The sequence below is a fragment of the Benincasa hispida genome, chromosome 11, assembly GCF_027475165.1.
Source record: "Benincasa hispida cultivar pf3 chromosome 11, pf3_genome.v1.1, whole genome shotgun sequence".
NCBI classification, from domain to species: Eukaryota; Viridiplantae; Streptophyta; class Magnoliopsida; order Cucurbitales; family Cucurbitaceae; genus Benincasa; species Benincasa hispida.
The window spans coordinates 82,681,713-82,699,462 of record NC_143488.1 but is presented as its reverse complement, the minus strand read 5'-3'; the positions used below and the strand labels follow the sequence as shown (position 1 = coordinate 82,699,462).

Sequence of the window (17,750 nt, the reverse complement as noted above, 5' to 3'; positions counted from 1 at the left end):
ATAATTAAATGTATACATTAAATTGGGTTTAATGTATAAATAGATATTTAATTATTTTGCAAATCAAAATTAAATAAGTATTATTTAATTGTGTAAATTAAATAAGTGTTATTTACTTGGGCTAATTAATTGAATAAGTGTTATTTAATTAAATGGGATAATTAATTAAATAAATTTTATTTAATTAATTATAAAAAGGAAAATATACTGGGAAAGATCTTTGGTCCTTCTCTATATAAAGACCTCGCCATGACCCTTTGGGAATGCACTACATACACAATTCTCATTGCAGAGAAACTCTGACAATATACAACTCCCTAGTGTTATTTTACAAAATTTTCTCTAAGCATCTCTACTCTCCAAAACCTTATTCTCCACTCCCTCTCCCAATAGTTGGATACCACCTATCCCTCTATTGGAAACCTAGAGAATAACGAGGTAACTCTCATGGTAGTCTTCTAAATCACTCAAGGAGTTGTTCATGATCAAGTTCGTTTGGAGATCCGTTCGTTGGAACATTGGAGAGGATTGTTCGTGGCACTTGGAGAATCTACAAAGATAAGAACCATTCTAATCCTTTCCCAATAGCATGCTAGTTTATGTATTTATTCTATTCCGTCTAGTATAACAATTTTGTTTATTGTAAAAATCGAATCGCGGGATGCAAGGCAATCTCACACGAGAGGCTCTTCCACTGCTGGATCCAATCCCTACAGCATTATGGTCATTTTCCACTAAACAAGTTTCCAAGTCTAGTAAATCACATTTACCTTCCTTCTCTTTCTTCTTCTCGGCTAGATACTTGATGCAATTACGTTTCGAATAACCATCCACATTGCAGTAGAAGAACTTGCTCTTGTCAACCACTTCAGCCTTACCCTTGCCTTCCTAACGGTGGAGCCTTCCCCTTCTCTCAATTCTTTTTCTAAATCTTCTTAGAACCAGAAAATGAGTGAGCAGACTTAGTTCCCAAAGATGACCTCTTGTGGAACTTTTTGGAATTGGCAACATTTATCTCTCATTCTACTAGTCTCTTACCTTTCATAAAGGATTGAAAAGTTTGTAGCTCATTAAAAAAGGTAGTTAAAGTATACTGTATTTTGTTCATAACCGCATTGCTGCGTAATTGAAAAAAAAAACTCTTTGAAAGAGATTCTAAAATAAAAGACACCTGACTCTGCTCATCGATGACCGTACCATTCATTGTGGCAACATTGAACCGGACCATCAAGTCGAGGATATATTCTCTCACTGGTTGGCTTTCCTTCATGTGCACATTGTAAATGTACTTGAGGGCCTCGTGTCGGATCTGAATGGACGGTTGTCCAAACATCTCTTAGAGGAACTTCATGATTTGACGTGCAAACATCATGGCCTCATGCTTCTTGGTAAGAACGTTAGACAAACTTTCCAAGACGTAAACTTGGGCCTTGTCATTGGCCTTTGTCCAACGGTCATAAGCATCCTCCAATGCTTGAGATGCATTTCAGGGGGGGACAGGAAGACATTCCTCAGTCAAGACGAACCGTAGATCATCAATAACCAGAATCGTATTCGGGTTAGATTTCTAGGTCACATAATTTTCACAGGTTAATTTTTCGTTTTTAAGCAAAGATATGATTGTAGAAAACATATTGAAACATATAACAATCAATTGACCGTATTAGTTATATTCGTCTTAACCCATTACATAACTATCCAATCACTTTAGCAAAAACACGTAATCATAGAACCTTAATTAAACTATTGATTTTATTTTTTGCAACGATACTTCAGAGGTTTAGAGCAACAGCCACCGAAGGATGATTAACTACTCCTCCCCTGAATTGAGACAATCTCAACCAATCACTAATACCAAAATAACTCTTATTCCTATAGTTTTTAGCTACCGTTGTTACGATCGAGGATTCATTAATTAGCTTAGTTCATCCCGTAAGTGTGACCCTTTCATTTTTGGATCCCAGAGGTACATTTCAACAAGCTACCGAAAGGAAAGACAACTGTTGAAGATTAATCTAAGAAACCCTATCCATTGCTGGAGTTTGCATTGTTCCGACTCCTATGATCAGGCCCTCCAAAGGGATGGTCACTCCAGGACGACACGCAAATGGACCATAGGAATCTCACAGTGCAACCTAATGGAGGAGACCATAGGATACGTTGACACGCGTCCCTTTATGAACACTTTCCCTATTCACCATGTTATTAACCCAGGCAAACACTTTCTGAAGGGAGGCTGCACCTAGGGCGACAAAGCAGAGCATGGATCTTACGGTGTGAATTTTTAGGGATGTGAGAGCTAAAATTTGATATATCTCATATACCAATTTCCTCTTACTAATATATTCTAATATTTTTAGGATTTTATTATACTTAGTTAAAACCTGGCTAATGAATTTATCTAAGTCCTTTTAATTTGCTCAATATAACATTTATATTGAATGATTTAACAACACCTAATTTCATTTATTAAACTCTTTAATAAAATCAATCATTTATTACATGCTTATAAAATATTTGCCCAATTTACCTTTCAGGTCGGTTCCGAAGTGGAAGTGTTTCATTTCTGTCAACTTAAATACCCCCATAGACAGAACGCTCCTTAAGCAAAGGTCCTTTATGGATAATTATTTTATAAATTTAATCTTTTGATTAAATTCATTTTAATCCTATTAAAACAAATAAGATTAACCTATTCCTAATCCCATTAGAAATAACATAAGTCTAGGTTGATCAATTTTAAACTATTTAAAATTAATTTGAACCTATATTTGCATGCAACTCTTGATTATAGATTTTAATTTATCTCATTAAAACTATAACACTTATATTTTAATGCTTTATTAAAACCTATAAAATTTGCATCTAATGACATCGATTATATACAATAATTATATTTATCAAAGTAATGTCATGCTCAATGTAAATTCCATTTTCATTTGATAAATATAACATTTATATAAATCATACATGAAAAACAAGCATTCACATACATCATTCCACTATTCATTATAACAATTTTAATATATAGCATGATGTATGGACATGCTTAGTGTAATCATACATCATTAGAACATAGCACTTATATCATGATGCATGAGCATGCTAATTTAATCATGCATCCATAAAATATAACCCTTATATTTAATAATGTTGCATCTACATGTTTATCCTAAGGTGGGTATTTTTTAATCTATATGACATACAATATGTAATATGAATTCAAATATTAATATAAACATATAACCAATGCATAATTAAACTAATTTAAACAACAACAAAAAATTGGACCGATTTTGGCATCCTAATGCAAAATTAATTAATTAAATTAATATAACTATCATATCAATTTAATTAATTAAGATTAATTAATAATTACAAAAACAAAACTAGGTCAAAAGAGGACTTCAACCGCTGCCTTCTCTCGCATGCATGCCACCAAGACTCCGTCAAACTTTGGAGCTATGTCAAACTACGAATCTGATGCGTTGTGCTTCGCATTTCAACGTTGCAATGGTGTGATAGCAGCGTTGCGACGCTGAATGGTAGAATGCTTCTATTCTGCTCATTTTCGTCTCCGAACATGCCCCGAACACCTCCGTTTCTTTCGATCTCTTCAGTAACTATTGCTCTTTTGATCGACACGGGCTTATAGACTCAAAGCAAGAATTAAATTTCCCAAAACATACAATGGGCCCTTACATTTTAATCATATTAAAAGTAATCTAAGTGCCAAAATCGAAAACATCTAATCTTGCAAACCTTTATTCAAAATGCAGATTTAATAACCCACCTCTAAACTGATTTTTCTTTCGAAAAATGCGAAGAATGAAGAAGCAAGAAATTGACTCTAACAATTGAAGAGATCAGATCCTGCAGTGGAAGCGTTATGAACGCCTTGCATCCCACAAACCGATTTTTGCATATACAAAAACAGTAAACTAAAACAGAATATACGTACAACAAACATGTAAATAGCATGTTGTAGGGAAAAGGATAGAACCATTCTTACCTTTGTAGATTCTCAAGCTATTAGAACGATCCTCTCGATGTTCCAACGAACGACTCCTCCAACGATCTTGAACACGAACGTTCCCTCAAACAATCTTGAACACAACCACGAGAGTAACCTTGTTATTCTCAAAGATTTCAATAGAATGATGGGTGATATCCAACTATTGGAAAAGGGTGCGGAGGAGAACTTTTTGGAAGATTGAAGAGGATTTCTTTTGTGGCTTAGGAAAAATTGTACAATGAATGCTTGAAATTCTGTTGTGTTCTGTGTGTCCCCAAAAAGGCCAAAGGAAGACTTTATATAGAGAAGGGTCAACCCCTTCATCTAGTCTTTTTCTAATTTTTCCTTGTGCAAAATTAATTAAATAACATTTATTTAATTAATTAACATAATTAACTAAATAATCTTTAACAATTAATTAAATAATAATTATTTAATTAATTAGCACATTAATTAAATAACTATTTATACATTAAATCCAATTTAACGTATATATATTTAATCATCATAAACATCATATGTATATATGCAACACCTCTCTATTAATTAATTCTTTGTGAAACGAATTCACTTGAATTAACTATTTGAATCTTATTCAAATGTTTCTTTGCAATTTAATTTGAATTATAGATCATATCCATAATCAATTACATATTAATCATATTAATATAAAATTTCCTCAAATTGATTTGAACAATTCAAATCATCCCTTTTTTAATATTTGTTAGTGAGCTAACAAGGGGATCTAGTAAATGTGTAGATCAGAAGCTCCAATGATATGAGATTAATTAGCTAAACTCATTAATCAAGTTAATCAATATTAATTAACTAGGGGTACACTCCACTAAAGACTTACAGCTGCACTCTTTTCACTACAGATATATTTCTATGTCTACAAATATAGACCAATAATAGCAAGTTATTCCTTAACGAGTGTTCATAACTCCAACTAGGTCGAATTACCGTTATACCATTGGGTTACCTCTAACTCCTTAAGTATCAATGCTCCTCTAATGATCAACCTGTTTATGGTCCAATTAATAAATAGAAACCCCTCTCTGGCCAAACAAAAATACCACTTAAGGAAACACTCATCTTCTTACCCTGAAAACGAGAAGGAGTGAATTCCATCTTGTATTATTATATTCCTAGCTCCCCACTCGGTCTTGTCCCCAAAATGGTAGGCATATTTGGTCAGTAAACTGGTCACCCTCACCCATACAAATCAAAGGACAATCTTTTGTGTGTTGGCTTTGTGGCCCTTAATCTCAAATTAATTAATTTTAATTAATTAATTAATCAATGTTTTGATGATAACAAACTCAATTTTTAATTATTGAAAATCTTAGTGTTTTAATATGTCCATAACGTAGAGCTCAGGACAACGATTCCAACACCTCTTAAATCACTCAAATCAGAGCTAAAACGAAGACGATATGACCAAAACAAGTCTATAGAGAAAATACCATGGTGGATGACGTGGCATAATTAGACCATTTGCATGTAGACATGTGGCAGCATATTGGTTGAATGGTAGATCATTAAGATATTAACATATGATGAACTTTTGATTTTTGGATTGATTTAAAATAAAAAAAAAATTGAAATTTAAAAGGAAAATAAATTTAATATTAATTTATATTTGTGTCTAAGGGCTAGTTTTTTACACATGGCATGTTTTTTATTTTTTGATTGACTTTAAAGAGAATGAATTTAAAAAGAAAATGAATTAAAAGGAAAATGAATTTAATATTATTTTATGTTTGTGTCTAACGGTTAGTTTTTGACACATGGTATGTTTTTTTATTTTTGGATTAATTTTAAAAAGAAAATGAATTTCAAAAGAAAATGAATTTAATATTATATTTTGTTTGTATCTAATGACTAGTTTAGTTTAAAATCTCCACCATTGATTTTTTCTTTTCCAAAATCCAATGGTCCAAATTAATTGTGGTTTCTAAAAATTTTTCCATCTCTATATAAACCATCTTACTCTCCAAATTTTAAACCAACAAATTTTACATTTCATAATCCTCCAAAAACTCAAAAGTTCCATTGTTACTCTCTCTAAGTTCCCAATTTTTTTTTTCATCTTATTCTTGAGAGAGTGTTATTGTATTGTGAGGATAAACTTGTTGAGTGCTTAAATTTGTAAATCCACTCTAGTGAGAGCTGTATTGTGTTCTTCAAAAATTCCAACATTTGTAACGGTTTGATCCTAAATCGTGGAAAGGATAGGGTTTGCTCTTGAACCCGTAAAAGGAGCAGTGGTGTAACGGTTAGGCTCTAATCTATGGAAAGAATCGGAAAGATTTTATTCAAATTCCCAAGAGAGGCTTGGGGAGTGGAGTAGGTTGAGTTTGACCGAACCACTATAAAAATTACGGTGTCTTCTTCTCTAACTCTTTCCTTTTTATTTTTGTAATTAATTTAAGTAATTTATTGTATGTTTTAGTTTGTTCTTATTTATTTGCTAAAATTTGATAGAATTAAATTATCACATTTTTTGTCATCTTATTTATTGCATAATTTGAATTTTTCTTATTATTTATAAAAAGTGTATTAATTAGTTTAATTGGATTAATTTTTTTTAAAAAAAGTTTAATTAAACCCTATTCACCCCCCTCTAGGGTTGCCATATCGATTCAACATTGTGAACAAGAGTTCATAATGTTGGGTTATATGTCCTAAAACTCGCAGTTTGTAAACATTAAACATATTCTATTTACAATAAAGATATTATTCAGAGTTTTTCAATAATGTTGTTATGGAATATATAAATTACGTTCATAGCTTCATTAGTCCAATAAAGCTAACGAATTCCTGGCTATAATATGAATACTTAAACTTTATGTAGAGACGGAAAAGAGGATCAAGTTTTAGTATATAACCAAAACGGTCAATAAGTATATGGATAGAGTTGGGTACCTTATCCTAGGGACAATATAGATGTGGCCCACTTTGTATATTGATACATGTGATCCCAAAGTCATTCCTGTAGAGACATGCGAGTGGAGGCATCCTATGCAAAAGATGTTTGTTGTATAAGATAAGACCACGAAATAGTCACTTTTCTTTATAACGATTGTTTACTGTTAAAACTGACTATTTTAATTCGATGACCTAAGGTAATAAGATCTCAATCCTAAGCTAACTATGAACTTCTCTTTATTTTGGATTATCCTTTAATCTACATGGGTGAGAGTGGCTCAACATTGCCGTTCAACAAGCCTCTCATTTTAGGGGTAAGACCGGATAGATAGCTGAGAACATAGTCCTGCAAGACGGAATTCACTCCTACCCATTTTAGGGTTAGCAGATAGGTTGTTCCCTTAAGTACTGACTTCTGATCTTGAACAAAGGTGTCATGTCCTCTCTGTGGCTAAGAGGGACTCGGCTTATTGATAGAACCATAAACCAATTGTTCACTAGAGGATCAGTGAAGACTTAAGGAGCAAGATATATTGTAGGGGTGAAACGATAATTTTGACCTACCTGTAAATTTGAACAACTTGTGAAGGATCGACTTACTAATTATGGTTAGATCAAGTGGACATAAATATATTTACAGTGAGGAGAGTGCAACTACTAAGCTATAGTGAAGTGTCTCGGTAGTTAACAAATATTGATTAATTCGGTTTAAAGTGTTTAGATAATTAATCTCAAATCGTTGGAGCTCATAATTTGTAGGTCCATTAGGTTTCTCTACTAGCTCAAAAAATAATCAAAACTTATAATAGCGTATTGAGAGAATTTAAAGTGTTCAAATTCGGTTTAGGGTTTTGATTATTATATTCAATATAATTAGCGTTAATTAACAAATTAAACGGTTTTTTGGTGAGTTGAAAATATTTAAATAAGATTTAAATATCAATTACATGAGGGTTCATGTTTGGATTAGGGTTTTAATTAGTTTGATATTTTATATTGAATTATTTATTTAATTAATTAATTAATTTTTTAATTATTAATTTATTAAAAATAAAGTATTTTAAATAAATTTGATTTTGAAATTTCAAAATTAGAAATTATGTTTTTATTTTAATTTTATCTGATTTTTATTTGAAAATTTAAAATTAAATTAAAAGAAAAAAAAACTTAAGATTGGAAAGTGGGATTTTTCCATTTTTTTCCAATTAGCCTCCACTTAATTAGTGGAGTTTTGAGTGTCAAACTCCCCTTCTATTCAAACTTACATGCTTTAATTGAATTAGTACATGGGTTATTCATACTGAATTGGAGGCATGCAACCTGAAAAATTGAAGGAAAAAATTTTGTCTTTTTTCTCTTCACTTCAACTCCCAAAACCACGTCAAATCTCTCTCGATTTTGGTTCCACCACCCAATCTAAGGCCTAAGAATAGTAGAGAAGATCTTTGTGGTAGTCTACAACTTGTTGGAAAGAAGAAATCAGCTGGAATTTACACCAATTGGAAGTTCTTCAAAGGTTGTGTGCTTGAAACCCTTTTTACTATTATTTAATGAACTTGCATGAAAATCTACTAAAATATGTAATTAAAGTGCTTAAGATCCTAATAGCTTCTGTGTGTTGATTGTCAACTCCATCACATAATATACTCAAGATTAAGACTAAGTTGTCTAGGTCATCCAATTGAAATAGGAACCTAACTAGTTAATAATATTACATCTAGTGGTTACTATTTCGTGATCCAGTCTTATGCAAACTCATTGCATAGGATACTCTCACTCGCTTGTCACCTACACGAATGCATTTGATCATTGTGTTTGTATCAAATACAAAGTGGGTCGTATCCATAGTGTCACCAGGATAAGGTGCCCAGTCTTATCCCTATACTATAGACCCTTTGGGTTGTATCTTTAACATTGATCCTTGTATATCTCCACATACAGTTTAAGACTCATAAAACGACATTGAATGTTAGTTTATTGGATTTATAGTTATTAAGAAAAATAGAAGCAACACAAAAACATTTATTGAACTAACATCTATAACTCTTTATTGATGACGGTCAACTAATATCACTTACTATCTATGAGTTTTAGGGCATAAAACCCAACAACAATTACACACATAATTCCCCTGTAATGGGGAGTTATATTATTATAATATTAATATTATATTAATAATATGATATTAATGATATAACATATGGTTAGTTAATTAACCATTAATTAATGAACCATACATTATGCATCTTAATCATATTAAAATACAACTCTCCTTTATAACCTATAGTTTTAATATGAATCTTATTCACATTAGTTTTAGCCTATAGTATACATATGAATCTTATTCATATAATATTTGAATCTTATTTAAATATTTGTCTCTTATATATTATATAGTTTTAGTTATAAATCATATTTATAATTAACTATATATTATAATGTATCAATATACATTATACTTTATATTAATCACATTAATATAATTAACACCTTAAATTATACTTAAGTACTACTGATCCCTCTAAGAATAATTAATTATAGTCTAACTATAAACTAGACCTCTCTGGTCAGTGACAGAGTGAGGTGTCTTATCGTGTTAGCTCCCCACTCAAACAAATCCCCAAAATGGTAAACTTATTGAGTCGGCGAATTTGGTCACTCTTACCCATACAGATCAAAGGATTATCCTCATAGGCAGGAGTTCACGACTCACTCAGGATTAAAGTCAAGTTACCTATGGTCATCCTAGTGAAATGTAAGTCTCTTCAAGCAACGGCTTTATAAAGAGAAACTAATCATTTTGCGGTCCGATCTTATACAAACTCTTTATATAGGATACTCTCACTCACATATCTCCACATGAATTATTAGAATCAGATCATTTGTAACACTTTACAACTATTGTAACAATTACAAAGTGGGTTGTATCCGTAGTGTCACCAAAATAAGGTACCCAACCTTATCCATATATCACAGACCATTTAGGTTATTACTTAAACATGATCCACTTATATGTCAACCACATACATGTTTAAGTTACATAAAATAATGTTAGATCTTAGTTTATTGGATTGGGTCAATGCTCACTAAATGTCAAATAAAATAACACCGTATTTTATTAAATAAATAATTCGTGTATAAGATTTACAAACTAAGAAACCCATGAAATTTAGGACATCAACCCCAATAGTAGAGAAAACTTGTTTTTATACTAAAATTTCTAATATTGATTAATTTTTATTCGCTAGAGATGTTTGTGAATATAGTTGCAAATAAAGATGAAAAAGAAAAGCAAATCAAGGCAATTTGGGATGACACTACAACTAGTTAATTTATCCATGCATGTGTTGCTGGAACTTTGAAAGGAAATAGGCCAAATAGGAATCTAAGTAAAGATGGATGCAAAAGTGTTATTAGAATATTCAAAGAGAAAACCAGTAGAAATTATGATCAAAGACAAATGAAAAATAAATGGGGTGTACTAAAGAAGGATTGACAAATATGGACAGACTTGGTTGGAAATAAGACAGGCTCTGGATGGGATTCTTTAAGACAAATTATTGACGCAACAAATGAATGGTGGGGAGATAAATTAGAGACATATCATTTATCTATATAGCTTATTTATTAGGAAAGAAAATTATAATTAAATATTTCATTAATTAATCTCGTGTAGCTTAAGCCCGAGGCAACAAAAGTTTGAGCAAAGGGTTACAAAATGCAGACCGATTGGATATTCTTTTTAAAGATATTGCAGTTATGAGAGATGGAGTATAGGCACCATTTCAAGGATTTTTACCTGAGACTATTGAGGACAATTCATCTAGATATGTATAATGATGATACATTTTGATATACAAAGCATAATGATACTAATGATATTGAATATTCAGTATATACTACTGGGGATCACACTCAAGAGAAATAAAAAAAGAAAAAGAACAGAATCAAAAGATAGCGTTGCTAATAAACTTTGTAATCAATTAGAACGTGTGTGTGAATCAATCGATAATAGGAGAAGAAATCTACCAAGTTATAGCATTCTGTGATGAATGCTTTATAAGACATACCTAAAATTGTGAAAGGCGATGAGCTCTTCATGAAAGTTGTAGACATCTTTAGAAAAAGAGAAAATAGGGAAATGTTTATAATACTACAAAAGCCTGAGCTTCAAGTTGCATGGCTTAAGCAAAAGAAAGTTTGAGATACTTAAGAAATGTTTGTTTAGATACTGTGACTTTGAATTGTTTAGATAATTATTGTATTTGAATGTTACCTTTGTTATGAATGTTTTATCATCAAATTTTGTTTATAATCTTTTGTTTCTAATTTCGTCTTTTAATTTCTTTATCTTTTCAAATGTCATTTGATTGTTACAATACTGATAGCAATGATTCTTCTGATAAAAGCAATATTAAATATGAACTCAATCAATTAGTAAAAGTGGGATGTGGTGCTATAGTGCATCATTTTGTGAGGCATGTTTGTAAAGAGCCTTGTAGGACATCTTCTCATACTGTTTGCCAATTTGTTCTTGAAATATTGAATGGTCAAAAGGATAGATGTCACCAACAATTTAGGATGGCAAAACATTTATTTAAGAATTCTTTAGTAGGATTTGAACAACAATATAACTTTAGTAAAGCCAAACATATGCCTTTGGAGGAGGCTCTTGCAATGTTTCTTATTATATTAGGTCATGGTTTCATGAATAGAATGGTTCAAGATAGATTTCAGCACTTAGGTGAGACTGTATCAAGATGGCTCGACACAATGTTAGATGTTATTTGTCGTATGGTTGTAGATGTAATTAAGCCAACAGATCCACAATTCAAATCTATGTCTGATAAAATTAAAAAGAACACTTGATATTGGCCATACTTCAAAGATTATATTGGAACAATTGATGGTACTCATATACAGATTGTAGCACCTAAAGGAAAGTATATAATTTATTATATTTTTTAATGAAAGAATAAATACATTGGTGCTTATTATATCTTTTTAATATTTATTTTAACAAGTGTTTATTTGATTGTTTTAAGAAAATATTATCTTGTAGATTCTGGTTATCCACATATGAAATGATATTTAGGTTCTTATAAAGGTGAGCAATACCATCTTGCTGATTTTTGACGTGGAAGTCAACCAAGAGGCGTGAAGGAAGAATTTAATCATAGACATTCCTCGTTAGATGCACAACTGAAAGAACATTTGGTGTTTGGAAAAATAGATGGAAAATTATTCGAAAAATGATTAGTTTTCCATTCAACAAATAAGTAAGAATTGTTGTTGCTTCAATGACTCTCCATAACTTTATAAGAGTTCATTCAAAAACAAATTTTGAGTAGCCTTATGACGACGATGAGATGCTACTAGCTTCAAATGATGAAAGAAATCATGAGGACGCCAGCGAAGAATATGGAGGTTCAGTTCGTGAAATGGAGATGAATGAAGAACATGATTGAATTGCACAGCTTCTTATGTCTAGTTGATATTATATTGTCTAGGAAAAATTATTATTATTTATGTTTTGTTGTTAGAAATCAATTATTTCTTTTATGATTATGTATTTATGTTTCAAGATATTTGTGCTTCTAAAATTGAATTATCCAAAAAAATTAATACAAAAAATTAAGATTAACGTTTGGTTTTACCTTCAATAATTTCAAGTTTCTAAAAAAATCAATAATTTCAAGATAACGTGCGATCAATTTCAAAATATATATCTTTCTCAAAAAAATTAAAATATATGTGTTTATGAATTAGTCCAAGTTCTAACCAAACGTACAAATATTTAAATTTTAAACATATTTTTTAAAAAAAGTTTAAAAAATATAGTCTTGAAAAATATATAGTTTTTTTTTTTAGACAATCCCAACCCACCCTAAATTCAAAATCTTAAGGACAAAAATATTAATTTAAAAAATATAATAACAAAGATTAGGTAATAAATTAACCCAATGCATGGGACTGTTGAAAAGGGATGAATGCTTTTAGGCTATCAATCACATTCAAAGTTGCATATATATATAAATATATAATCAATTGAAGTATATGTATTGTTTTTGTCAAAAATCTTTTATATTATTAATTTATGTCCTCTGTTTTCTTTCAAAAACCACATCCATAAAGATGTTTAAAAAAAAAAAAGACAAGACAGATTTTGATATTTATTAGGTTTAGCCTCTTCCAACTAGATCATGTCTGTTCATTGGTTACAATCATCAGATTTTCTTGACTTTTGACTAAGATTGATTCTCTTAGGTCTCCCCATTATAATTATTATTTGTTCCTCTCTCTCTCTCTCTCCATTATTATGATTGTTGTTTGTTCCTCTATCTCCTTGTTTCTCTCTCATCATCATATTATTTTATTTGTTCCTCTTTCTCTTTTTGATGCTAAAATTAGGGTGAGTTGGTAATTAGATGTAATGTTAATGGAAATGGAAAAGACAATTCTATAAATGGGAAATGAATGAGAATCCCATCAAATAAATTTTATTAATTTTTCTTTTTCTTTTTTTTTTTTTTAAGAAAGAGAGAGAGAAATATATATATATATATATAAAAGTTAAATTTTGTGGAGGAAAATGTAGTCAACATAATCAAAATTTCCATTTCTAATGGTGCAACAAAATTGTTGGAGTCAATTCAAATTCTTTCCTAGCTTCCATTAGGTATAGCTCCCATTTCAGCCTCAAAATATATACATCAATATCAAGAAATATATGTTAGTGTGTGCTAAATCAAATTTGTTTTATTATATCACAATACTTTTTCAAGGATTTAAACTTGAAATTTTTAAGAAATTTATATTTATTCTAAAACTTAAATGATTCTTTGACTAATGGAGTTTATTCATCTTTTTAACAAGTTGTGACTTGATATTTTTATGATTGGACATCATGAATATGGTTTCCTTTGTCAATACCAAAAGAATTAGTACCCTCAAAATTAGTCTTATCTATTTACAAAAATAATGTCCATGACAAATCACAATGATTTTTATTTTTTGAAGGGAAAAAAAAGGGAAAGAATGATGAGAACTTCTTCTTTTTTCTTTCCTTTTTTTTTAAAGAAAAAAATGATGAAAGCTTAAGTAATTGAATGTACTTAATTTTACCAATGTATTTAGGAAAAAACATGCATATTTAAGCGATGTAGGGTGTGTACTAATTTCCTTCTTTATTTAATTATAGAGTTTAACTTTTTCAAAATCTTTTATCACATGCAATATAGTATCAAATTTTCATGGATATGTCAATATTTCCATCGATATTTCTACATTTTTTCTTTGTTCGATATCAATATAAAGGGTGAACTCATATCTTCATTAAATCGTCAAAAAATACATGAAACGCAAAAAACAAGAATCAAAATGTCATTAATATAAATATAAGATAAATAATATACATGTTTACTTATTTGAATATAATGAAATGTTATTTATTTTTAATTTTTTATAATTTTTCTAGAAATATCTATTGAAATCGACATTTTATCTATATTTCATTGAAATTTTCGTAAAATTAAGATTTCGATATTTTTGTCGACATTGATATTTAAACCTTGTGCATAAACTAAGGTGTAATATTTATGTCTATTCTAAAATCGCACTAATCTCTATGCAATTTACTTTAATCACAATTTAAAAAAAGGTATAAATATAAGAAAAAAAATTAAATTTTTTTTTACGAAAATGAATACCGTCTATGATGTACCTAAATATACAACCACAAAACCCTAGATGATTCCAACTTGACTCTATTGCTCTCTGTTTCTAGAATTTAAGGGGAAATGGAAGGTTGGCCAGTTTTGACCTTTGGAATGAAAATGATTGCCCTAAAGTTGAGAGACATATGCATGTAGACACTAGTGAGATTTGACCAAATATATTTCAACCAAATTGCATTTTCTCTTCAACACTAAAATATATATATATATATATATATACAGTCAATGTTGCCTTTTGCTCCAAATCATGCAACCATTGACACACACACCCATGCATCTCTTCCCCCTTTTCAACTTTTTTTTTTCTTTTTCCTTAATGTTATTTTCAATATTCATCTTCCTTTTGAGGGTAATTATTTAGGATAATTATTTTAAGTGATAAAACATTTTCAAATGTAATAAAATATCACTATCTATCATAGACACTGATAGACATCTATTAACGATAGCGATAGACATAAATAGATGTCTAGCAGTTAGTATTTATCATTATTTATTACTTATAGACAGTAAAATTTTGTTATATTTAGAAATATTTTTTATCAGTTTTCTATGTAAAAGCAATCTTTCTTTAAAAAAAAAAAAAAAGTTGAGCATATAATTATTTTTCTAATTTTCTTTTATCAAATTATTTTCACTAAAGTAAAACCATATAGATCAATCTAATTAATGATGTTAAACATCATATAATGTAAAAGGTTTAAATTCAAGTTTGATTTCTAAACTTTTCCAAAATTTCTAATTCAATCATGTAATATATGAGCTTATATATATCTTTCTTTTTTTCATCATTTAACATAGAATATGTATCAACACAAATATTTGACATCAACATGGTATGAAAGTCATATAGAGGCTGATGAAGAAAGGTCTTGTGTGGAGCAAAAAATTGATGGTAGATTCACTTAATGGACCAATAAAGTTTTAAAAGCTTTGAATTAAGCTAAAATGAGATGTAAAATTATTATTGGAAAATTGTGAAAGAGAGAATATTAATTGTATAGTTTTGATGAGATATATATTTGTTGGGTTGAACTTTGAATTAGATGTATGGAAAATGGGATTCCCAAAAGCATCATATTAGTGAGGTTGATACCACTTGAAAGTAGAATCCAAGAAACAACACACATTCCACTTTCTTATATATGCATTCTCCCCTTTGACCTTCCACTAATAGAGAGCTTAAATTTAGCAACATCACAATGCCATTCAATTTGGCACTAATTTGAGTGGGAACTACATAACTCTTTGTCTCTCTCTCTCAACCATATGTACTTAGGTTCCATTTCTCTTATTTTTTTCACATTTCTCACTCATTTCTTCAGCTTGACTTCACTTTATTTTGTGTATGTTTGATAGTTGGGAAGAGGCTTACACTCCCACTAGAGGGTTCTAGAAAAAGAGTGGTTGGGTGGTAGAGATATAAAAAAAAAAATTGTCATCTAGCTCAACTCATTACCTACCTCATGTAGACTTTGTTTTATAACAATTTCGTTTTTAGTTTTATATTATAGAAATTGAGCTTTGTTTTGTCCTTATATTCTTATAATGCTTTTTACTTTTCTAGACGTGACTTTATTTTGAAAATACGAGTGAAAAGTAGATTACAAAACGAAGAAACTTGCAATTGGAATTAGTACTTGTAAACTTAATTAATTAGAAATGACCCCGTTTGGTGTCATTTGGTTTTTTATTTTTTGTTTTTGAAAATTAAGTCTAAAGAACACTACTTTCACCTCCAAATTTATTTCTTTGTTATCTACTTTATACTAGTTTAAAAAATCAAGCAAAATTTTGAAAACTAAAAAAAAGTAGTTTTTAAAAACTTGATTTTGTTTTTGAAATTTGGCTAAGAATTTACCCATTGCATTCAAGAAAGATGCAAATCATTGTAAGAAATAGGAAAGAAATAGGTTTAATTTTCAAAAATCATAAACAAAAAATAAATTAGTTATCAAACAGGACCTAATTTCATAGTTATTCACAAGATATTCTATCATCCAACATTTCTCTAAAACTAGATACAAAAATGTGAAAATTTCGTTTTTACTTTTATATTTTAGTAATTTATGTAACGCCCCAGGTCCAGGATTTGGACTAGGATCCAGAATCATACTCAATATCTACACGCTTAATTTTGGAATTTTTATGATTGAGCCATCGAAAAGAAAGATACACCTTGTTGGTATAGGTAGTGACTTTCAATTCCTTTAGATCTTTCTTAATCATACTTTCATATCCTCACGATCCATCTTATTCAAATATGATCTCGGTTTATTCATGTCCCTCTCTTAAACTCGGGGCGTTACAATTTATGTTTGTTTTCTCCTAATATTCTTATACTATGGTTTTTACCTAATTTCTAAACGGGACTTTAATTTAGAAACATGAATGAATGGTGGATAATAAAATAAAGAAACTTACCGTTAGAAGTAGTACTTGTAAATTTAATTTTCAAAAATAAAAAATAAAAAATTAATTAAATGATTATCAAACAAGATCTTCATCATTTGACGTCTAAAATTGGATGCAAAATTTTATTTATTTTATCTGAGTTCTAATTGAGATGACAAATACTCATCTCTTATATATTTGGAAAAGTCTTATATTTTTATTGACATTTCATTGTGTCGTGAAAAAATCGTTCAAAAATAAGGAAAAAATAAGAAAATCTACTAGAATATGATAGATAAATTTTTACAAATAGAAAAAATGTCAAGTTATTTACAGAAATAACAAAAAGAACACTCAGAGATACTAAACTTCTATTAGCGTCTATCAGTGATAGACTTTTATCCGTTTCTATCATTGATAGACTTCAACCTCTATCAAAATAGATTAAAATTTTGCTATTTTGTGTAAATAGTTTTCATTATTTTTTTTATTTTTGAAAATCCCCAATATGATGTAATTAATATACATTTTAACTCATTAAAATGTGTAAAATATTTATTGATTAATTTAAATATTTTCATCAACATAGATATTTTATTGATAGTTCCATCGCCATTTTTGTAAAATAATTGAGAACTCAACCTATTTGTAGACATATACGAGTATTTTAAACC

General features: G+C 29.6%; 2 pseudogenes; both read left to right on the top strand.

Annotated features, from left to right (window-relative positions):
* The first annotated feature begins 10,196 nt into the window (after positions 1-10,196).
* LOC150032954 (L10-interacting MYB domain-containing protein-like) lies at positions 10,197-11,150 on the top strand (annotated as a pseudogene).
* A 155-nt stretch (positions 11,151-11,305) lies between these two features.
* On the top strand, positions 11,306-11,914 carry LOC150032953 (uncharacterized; annotated as a pseudogene).
* Positions 11,915-17,750: the final 5,836 nt, after the last annotated feature.